This window comes from Giraffa tippelskirchi, chromosome 12 (assembly GCF_054371585.1).
Source record: "Giraffa tippelskirchi isolate mGirTip1 chromosome 12, T2T-mGirTip1v1.2.pri, whole genome shotgun sequence".
Lineage (NCBI taxonomy): Eukaryota > Metazoa > Chordata > Mammalia > Artiodactyla > Giraffidae > Giraffa > Giraffa tippelskirchi.
In genome coordinates this window covers 82,276,760-82,285,900 of record NC_137286.1, presented here as the reverse complement: position 1 = coordinate 82,285,900, position 9,141 = coordinate 82,276,760, and positions in this window count along the sequence as shown.

The following is a 9,141-nucleotide window of genomic DNA, read 5'->3' as shown; positions in this document are numbered from 1 at the left end:
CCTATGCACAATGTCCTGCATAGCTACATCATCTTTAGATTCCTTATAATATCTAATGCAATGTAAATTCTATGCAAATAGTTGTACATACAATATAATGTGAAAGTGAAAGTGTTAGTCACTCAGTTGTTTCCAACTCTTTGCGACCCCATGGACTGTAGCCCACCAGGATTCTCTGTCCAAGGAATTCTCCAGGCAGGAATCCTGGATTGGGTTGCCATTTCCTTCTCCAGGGGATCTTCCCAACCCAGGGATCAAACCTGGGTCTCCTGCATTGCAGTTGGACTCTTTACCATCTGAGCCACCAGTGTAAATGCCAAGTAAATAATGTACAGCAAATTCAAAGTTTGTTGTTTTGGAACTTTCCTGGAATTTTTCTTATTGTTGAATATTTTTTTTGTCTTTATTGAGTTTGTTACAATGTTGCTTCTGTTTTGTGTTCTGAGTTGTCAGTCAGGAGGCATCTGGGATCCTAGCTCCACAATCAGAACCTGAACCCACACCCCCTGCATTGGCAGGTGAAGTCTGAACCACTGGACTGCCAGGAAGTCCCTGTTATTGAATATTTTGCATCTGAGGTGGTTTGGATCTGCAGAGGTGGAACCTGTGGATATGGCAGGTCAGTTGTACACTTTAAAATTAACCATGGATCAAAGGCAAAATCACAAAGGAAATTAGAACTTGTTTGGGTTTTAGAAGGAGAGCTAATATCATTGTGCTAAACTCAAAACAGAAGCAGTCAAGATGCGGCATGCATGCATGCTAAATTGCTTCAGTCCTGTACAACTCTTTGTAACTCTGTGGACTGTAGCCTGCCAGGCTGTTTGTCCATGGGATTCTCCAGGCAAGAACACTGGAATGTGTTGCCATTCCCTTCTCCAGGGGATCTTCCTGACACAGGGATCGAACCCGGGTCTCTTGCATTGCAGGAGGGTTCTTTACCGCTGAGCTACCAGGGAAGCTCAGTCAAGACGCTAGCCCAAGAAAATGGGATAGATTCTTTCCTTTTGCTTCTCTTCCTGTTAAAATTTCAATTTTTATATCTGCTGCAGAGAAATGACATGGCAGGGCTTTTTAAATGTCTGTTTTATAGTATGTATGAATCTCATAAGTCAAATGGCCAACATACGGCAGCTTTCTGGGACAATAGTGATAATGAGACTGGGAACCCTGAACCCTGTGCCCAGGCATACTAATAGCTTAGTACCCACTACTGTATAGATTGTGTGTGTTCAGTTTCTCAGTAGTGTCTGATTCTTTACAACCCCATGGACTGTAGCCCTGGAGGGCCGTCCACGGGATTTTCTAGGCGAGAGTAGGACTGGGTTGCCATTTCCTCCTCCAGGGGATCTTTCCAACCTGGGGATGGAACTCAAGTTTTCTGTCTCCTGCATTGGCAGGTGGATTCTTTACCACTCTAGCACCTGGGTGAAGGTAAGTGACATTGCTATCATCCAAAAGACCCATCAAATAGCTTGAGTCCTTTCCTTTTCTCATTCAAGTGAAATGTTACTCTTCCCTGGAAAAAATTGTGGCAGATATTTAGGAGCAGAGAGAAACACTTCACACCACTATTTAACCAAGCACCCTGTGCTGAGCAATTAAGAATCCTGCCATCTATTTGCTCAAATATGAAGGAAAGGGCTATATAAACATAGAGAGACAAATTAGATGTTTTTGTGTCCACACTAAGGGCAATGATGGTTCTTTAATGAAAGCATTTTCTTTCATGCAAATTCAAGAAAATTGTCTCTTCTAAGGGAATGTTACATGATGAAACAATAGTACATTTATGTCCAGAAGTTATGACATGGGAGATGATGCTGTGTGCCTCTTTTCGTGCCCCTCTGATGAAGATCACAGCTTTCAACACTGGAAGCATTAAAGACTGTTCACATTAGAGACCTTTAGAAGCTCATGAAGCCAAAAGTTACACTGTGGCTTGAGTTACTATGCTCTGAGGGCCCTGGTTTTCTGTTGCAGGTGCCCACAAATTAAGTGTCATAGATTAATCACCCAGAGCTAAATCAGGGAGTTAAGAAGATGTTGATTCCTCCCATAGCTTTAACCTCCAAGGCAAACTACCAGTCCATCAACCAACTGCAAAGCACTTCTGGCTTATATTGGAAATGCAAAATTCTTCCTTGATGTTAGGATGAAGGGGCTTCATTTGTATATTGTGCTCATAAAACAAACTTCATCCTTTCCCAAGTAATTGGCTTCCTGCTGTCAGGAGCTCTAAAGAGACGTTTGACAGGAGTTCAAATTGGTGTTAGTACCTTTCTTATATATCTCTTTCCATGTGCTGTTTCTATTTCCTCCTGTTAGCATACCCTTCACTTGGTAAAGATGAATTTGGATTTTCAATGTCTTCTTGTACAGGCTTATTTCATGATTTGTAGCTTCACGGAGTTTTCATGGCTTTATAGCTGTAAAATTCGTAAGTAAGCCAGACCATGTGAAATCCTAAGGTCTTGGAAGTCCGGGTCACCCCACACAGCTCCAGGTGTTTGGCCTTTTCCTATTCTGTGCTCCTTTGTTAGTTCTGAAAGACTCAGTTGAATTTTGTAAGATGCAGAAGATAGTTCTATTTTCAGTGTCTTGCCCTTTAGCCTATTACAGAGCACAATTCGATTCTTCTTTCAGAGGATGGTTCAAACCTACATTGAATGATTGCTTTTGGGAGAAAAACATCCCAGACCCTAATGTGCTGAGACTGAAGTGGTTCTGGGGCACACATTAATAGCTAACTAAATCAGAATGAAAACATTTCTGAGGATGAATGTCATATTAAAGCAGTGAAAAAGTTGCAGAAATTCCTTGGAGTCAGGGCTGATTGGTGAAGTCAGGGCTTAGGGATGCTTTGACTGGAATAATGGGTGGGAGAGAATTCAGAAGCAGGTTTTTGCAATAAAATTCCTTTCTCATTCCCACCCACTCTAAACCATGAGATGGAATTGCAGTGATTATGAAGTGTTCCTATTAAACTCTATAAAGAGTAAAAACTAGGAAATTCCAGATATCTTCTCATTATCAATTAGGAAAGTTTGCATTTAAAATCTGTGGCTGGGAGACTTCCCTAGCGGCAGTGGCTAAGAGCCTTAGACTCTGTGCTCCTGATGCAGGGGGCTTGGGTTCGATCCCTGGGCAGGGAGCCAGATCCCACATGCCACAACTAAAGATCCCAAGTGCTGCAACTAAGACCTGAGACAGCCAAATTAATATAAATAAATAAATATTTTAAAACATAAAATCTGTGGCTGGAGTGCAGATCTTAAATACATGAACTAAGGTAGCAGTTTAGAAGGGAAGACCAAATCCCATGAAAGTCAGCTGGGATACTGCTTAACAAGGAGCACACTGGTGTAACCATTGAAAGACCTGGGTTCCAAGCTTAGTTCTTCCATTTACTTGTCATGTGACTTAATTAAAGCAAGTCACTTGATCTTTCTGGGCCCCAGTTTCTTCAAGTGTAATCTGAAGATTTGGGACAATGTCAAGGAGTGTGAGTCTGTGAATTATGCCCAGGGTACTAATCAGGCTTAGAATAGCACGCTGCAAGTAACCAACATATATGGTCAGGGTTGCTATTTTGAGTATTTAGCAGCCCTGCAGCGCAAAATGAAGACTTGATATAAACAACTTCACCAGTATGTGCCAGATAATTATTAACTCCACTTCTGGGAATGGAGCCCCAGCTGTTGGTGTCAAATTGTGAAAGCAGAAAAGACTTCAGAGATCACTGGTCCATATTCTTCATTTTAGTGGTTATTGCATCCTCTGTAAGAAGAAGCACATCATGATATTTAGGAACTGTTGCAGAAAGATGACACCAATGCAAATGGGCTTATGAACATGATTGGATATCTCAGTGGATGCAGTAGACTGATATAGGAATGGCACTGATGAATCATACCTTCCTATATCCACACCCTTCATTCGTTCCTTATCCACATTGACACTCACCTTGTCTGTATGGTTTGCTTTGGCAATAACAAATACGATTCAAGCACAGTCTAAACAAATACTTTTTCATTAGGGTTTGCCCCATCTCTTGCTGCTTTTGAACACAGCCACTACATAAAGATGTCTCTTGGCCAGCTGGTGACACATGGCCCAGCTGACAGCCAGCACCATTCAGAGACCTGTGAATAAGGCTTAGACTAACCAGCTTCATTTGAGCTGATGGATGACGATAAACACGAGTGGCCTCAGATGAGACCATAAAAGGAAACAACCAGCTGACCTCAGCCCAAATTGCTGACTCCAGAGTCACAGCAAACAAAATGGTAACTATTTAAGACACTAAGTTTGATCCCTGGGTTGCGAAGGTCCCCTGGAAAAGGAAATGACAACCCACTGCAGTATTCTTGCCTGGAGAATTCCATGGGCAGAGGAGCCTGGCGGGCTACAGACCATGGGGTGGCAAAGAGTTGGACATGACTGAGCACACACACGCACACACACAGACACACACACAGGATTGAAATACAGCAGCAGATACTTGACACAACAGAAAAAGGATCTCCAGCTTGAGAGTAGGGAAGGAAGTCTCCCAAGGGCTGATGGAAGGAAAGATTTGAAGTGTCTTCAACCATTTTCTTTCTTGAAGTTGGAATCAAGGGTTTGTGTCTAGTTCTTACAGATTCTTGCTTCCCAAATGGACCAGAAAACTCCTTCTGGCCCATCTTTCTTGTCAAACAGACAGTTTCCGGGAAAACATCGCTAGATTTTCCTAATTCTTCTTAGTAAAGCACACTTTCCCTCTTATACTTCCTTAGTCACAATTTTTCCCCTTTGAAATATAACAAAGATCATTTGACCTGTCCTATTCTCATTGATTCAGTGGGTGGCTGCTAGCAAAGAAATTTCATGAAATATTACCAGAATGAACAGTTCTTGGGAAAGAGGTAAGAAGATAAGATTTTAAAATGCTTGAGAAAAATGAAATAAAACAACTGAGAAAAAAAATAATGTTTTTCAAATGTCCATATAAAACCTGCAACCATCTTGCTTTCAGCCCTAGTTTGAGGCAACAAGAAAAAAATCCATTTTATCGTTGTCCTGGAGTTTCTGATATGTTGCCTCTGGTGGTTGCAAGTCAAAACAAAGAGTTAATATAAAACATAGCCCTGAAGACTGCTGTTTTTTTGGTCAAAAATGACTCTAAAACTGAACAAATATATGAGGCAACTATTTTCTGGTGTTGAATAACAAGGGTATAATCCCCAAGAGAAGGGCATTCTCTCCTCATGTGGATCCGAGTTCCTGCCCAGGTTGCCAGTTGCAGCCCAGTAAGTTGGGTCCATGCTGAGGCTGGTGGTCCAGTCCACTGGAAGAGGCAGAGATAAGAGCTTGGGATCACTCAAGTGGATATAAGCTGCAAATCTGATCCAGCCTGAGGAGAGTTCTTGTTAACACCCCAGGCATTCATCTGAGACACCAGAAAGGCCATACCTCAGAAGATAGGACCGTGCATTGAGGTCAGGGCTACCTGGAGTGCATGCTAAGCCACTTCAGTCGTGTCTGACTCTTTGCAACCCCATGGACTGTAGCCCGCCAGGCTCCTCTGTCCATGGGATTTCCCAGGCAAGAATACTGGCGTGGGTTGCCATGCCCTCCTCCAGGGGATCTTCCCAACCCAGGGGTCAAATCCAGGTCTCCCACCTTGCAGGCGGATTCTTTACCATCTGAGCCACCAGGGAAGCCCAAAAATACTAGAGTGGGTAGCCTATCCCTTCTCCAGGGGATCTTCAAAACCCAGGAATCAAACTGGGGTCTCCTACATTGCAGGTGGATTCTTTACCAGGGAAGCCCAGACCCAACTTACTAAAGCCTAAAAATCCAAGCTTTGACAAGTTCCACAGGTGAGACAGAGTTTGAAAGTTGAGTTCACTAAGTTATAGGAAATGAGAAACAACTGGAGGTTTCCATGGCCTAAAACCCAGGCTAACAAGCTTAAGTTTGTTAACAGTCATTAACTTGCCTGTCAAAGACATTGCAAGAAGAAAAAAGTTATAAACTAAATACTGAAACCGATTGATGTCATTTCAGCGGGGGCTCCGGAGAACTCTGGTACCAGAGTCCTTTATGTCTTAGTGCAGAGGAGAATTCAGCAATAGCAAAGTGGTAGATAAGAAGAGATTTATTAGAATAGGACGCTTGTGAGATTTACAAGCAGGTGAGTGAGAAATGCCGTGCCCAAGAACTGGGGAGAAGGGGAAGAAGTTCTTCGTCTTTCTTAGTAGATGTCATGCTTCCATCCTCAGCTCCTTCTCTAGGTTGAGCAGGGGAGTTTTCTCGTCCCTACATGGTCAAGCGAGGTTCACAAATTGTTGTTTTTTATCTGTGCAGAGAGCATGTCCTAGGGATCACTAACTTACTGACCTCACTGGGCAGAGTGTGGGTGTCAAGCCACCATTGTTTCATTGCTTTGGGGCATGTTCTGTGCATCCGTTGCATGGTTTTGCTGCTAAGCAAGCCTGCTTGGTTTGTGGTTAAGCAAACCTGCTTTCTCGAGTAATTATTAACTTACAGGTGTCTCTCATATTTTTCTACTTATAATCCCCTAGTGGGATTAACTAATCACCTACTTTGTCCCTTCATTTTGTCCCCATTAATACCTCTCATTAGCATAGATGCAAAAAATAAAAATGTTAGCAAATCAAATCAAGTAATAGCTAGAAAACAGATAATATATCCTGACTGCAATGGGTTTACCCTAGGAAAACAAGGCTTGTTTAACAGTTAAAAATATATGTAATTCACTGTGCTAAAAAGATAAAGAAGAAAAATCACATGATAATCTCAATAGATACAGAAAATAACATTTGGCAAAATTGAACGCCCACATATGATGAAATCTCTCAGCAAATTAGTACTAGCTGAGAAGTTTCCAAATTTGATAAAGAACATTTAAAATATATCTACTAAAAATATCATAGCTAATGATTAAACACGGAGTGCTGTTCTCTAGGACTGAGAATATGGCAAGGATGTTTGCTCTCTTTGCTTTTCTTCGATATTGTACTGGGAGTTCTCAGAGCAACTGGAGGAAGAAGCTAGAAAAGGGACTAAAAGGGACAAAGATTGAGAAGGAAGAGTCAGACTGCCTCTATTCACGAAAGACATGATAGAAAAACTAAGGAGGCTATAAAAAACAAGCAAGAAATCAGCTAAAGTTAACAAATGAACCTGTTTGTGAGGCTGTCTCAGGATACATCCAAGTATAGGGCAGGAACAGAGACACAGACGTGGAGAACGAACATGTGGGCCCAGAGCCGGAGGGTGATGGTGCGATGAACTGGGGGATGAGCTCTGACATACAGACACTACCGCGTGTCAAAGAGATCTCTCCTGGGACGCTGCTGCGCAACCCAGGGAGCTCAGCCCGGTGCTCTGCGATGACCGGGAGGGCTGGGATGGGGGTGGGAGGGAGGTCCAAGAAGGAGGAGATGTGTCTCTACACAGAGCTGATTCGCTTTGTTGTACAACAACTAACACAACATTATAAAGCAATTATACTCCACTAAAAAAAATAATAAATGAAAACATAAACAACCTCTAGAGAACCTTACCCAGTACACAATAGTCAGCAAATATTTATTGAATATGTGGTAGAAAATGAATAGTATTATCAACAAAATCCAAAAGGAGTCTTGCTGATAACATAACAGTCAAATCATCACAAATAAATGTATAATTTATTACTTAAAAAATCAACTATGTGGCTCTATGTTAGTAACAAATAGATAAAAATAAATATTAAAGATATTTAGGACCGTATCAAAAAGCGTAAAATACTTTTAAACATATGTAACAAAAGACAGGAAGGACTTGTGTATTGAAAGCAGTAGATATTTCCAAGAGAAATTTTTAAAATTTAAAATAAAGAGATATACCATATTTATGGATTGGAAGACTAAATATTGTTCAGATGTTCATTTTTCCTAAACTGAAGCATAGAGTCAATGAAATTACAACCAGAATTGCAGAGGTCATTTTTGTAGAAATTAAGAAGCTGATTCTAACATCTACACAGAAATGCAAAGGATCTAGAATAGTCAAAACAATTCTAAAAAAAGGAAAACAAGATCAAAGGACTTATGCTATCTTGTTTCATGACCTTTTATAAATGCTACAGTAATCAAGACAATATGGAATTGTAATGCTGCTGCTGCTACTGCTGCTAAGTCACTTCAGTTGTGTCCGACTCTGTGCGACCCCAGAGACGGCAGCCTACCTGGCTCCTCCGTCCCTGGGATTCTCCAGGCAAGAACACTGGAGTGGGTTGCCATTTCCTTCTCCAGTGCATGAGAGTGAAAAGTGAACGTGAAGTTGCTCAGTCTTGTCCGACTCTTAGCGACCCCATGGACTGCAGCCTACCAGGCTCCTCCGTCCATGGGATTTTCCAGGCAATGGAATTGTAATAAGGGTAGGCATATGATCAATGGAAGAAACAGAGAACTTGGAAACAGACCCAGATGTGTTCAGTTTGACAAAAGCAAGAAGGTCATTTAATAGGGAAGGGATAATCTTAAACAAATGTACTGGAACAACATATCAGAAAAAAATAAACCACACTCCCTGCTCCGTACCATACAGAAAAATTCATTTAAAAATAAATTACCACTTGGTAACTTAATCAGTCTACGGAAGTTTAAAGATCAATATAAGATGTAACTAGTGGGTCTTGTAACAAGTTGGATCTTGGGAAGATTTGCACTGCTCTTAGTCAGGGTTGTCATGATCTGACAACTTATCTGATACACTTAACATCCCCCAACAGATCAATGATAAGAAATTTAAAAAGCCCGTCTGGGAAAGGGAAAGTCACACACAACGACCACCGTCCATAGCACATAAGCATATCCTGTTTGCCAAAAGATGCAAGGACTCCCTAAGCTGCTGAGATGTGTGTTCCTGTGCTGGCCAGGATGGTCTTCCTGGATCCTGGTCACAAGGCTTTTTCCTCTGTGACCACATCTGGCCTGGGCATTGAGGCGATATTACAGGAACTTTACCTTTTTTTTTTATTATTATTAGGAATTCAGGAACCTCAGTCCTTTGTTTGCCAGGTAGTAGTTTAGTATTTATTTGCATTTGATCAACTCCATAATCAAAGCTGGAGACAGTGCTCAA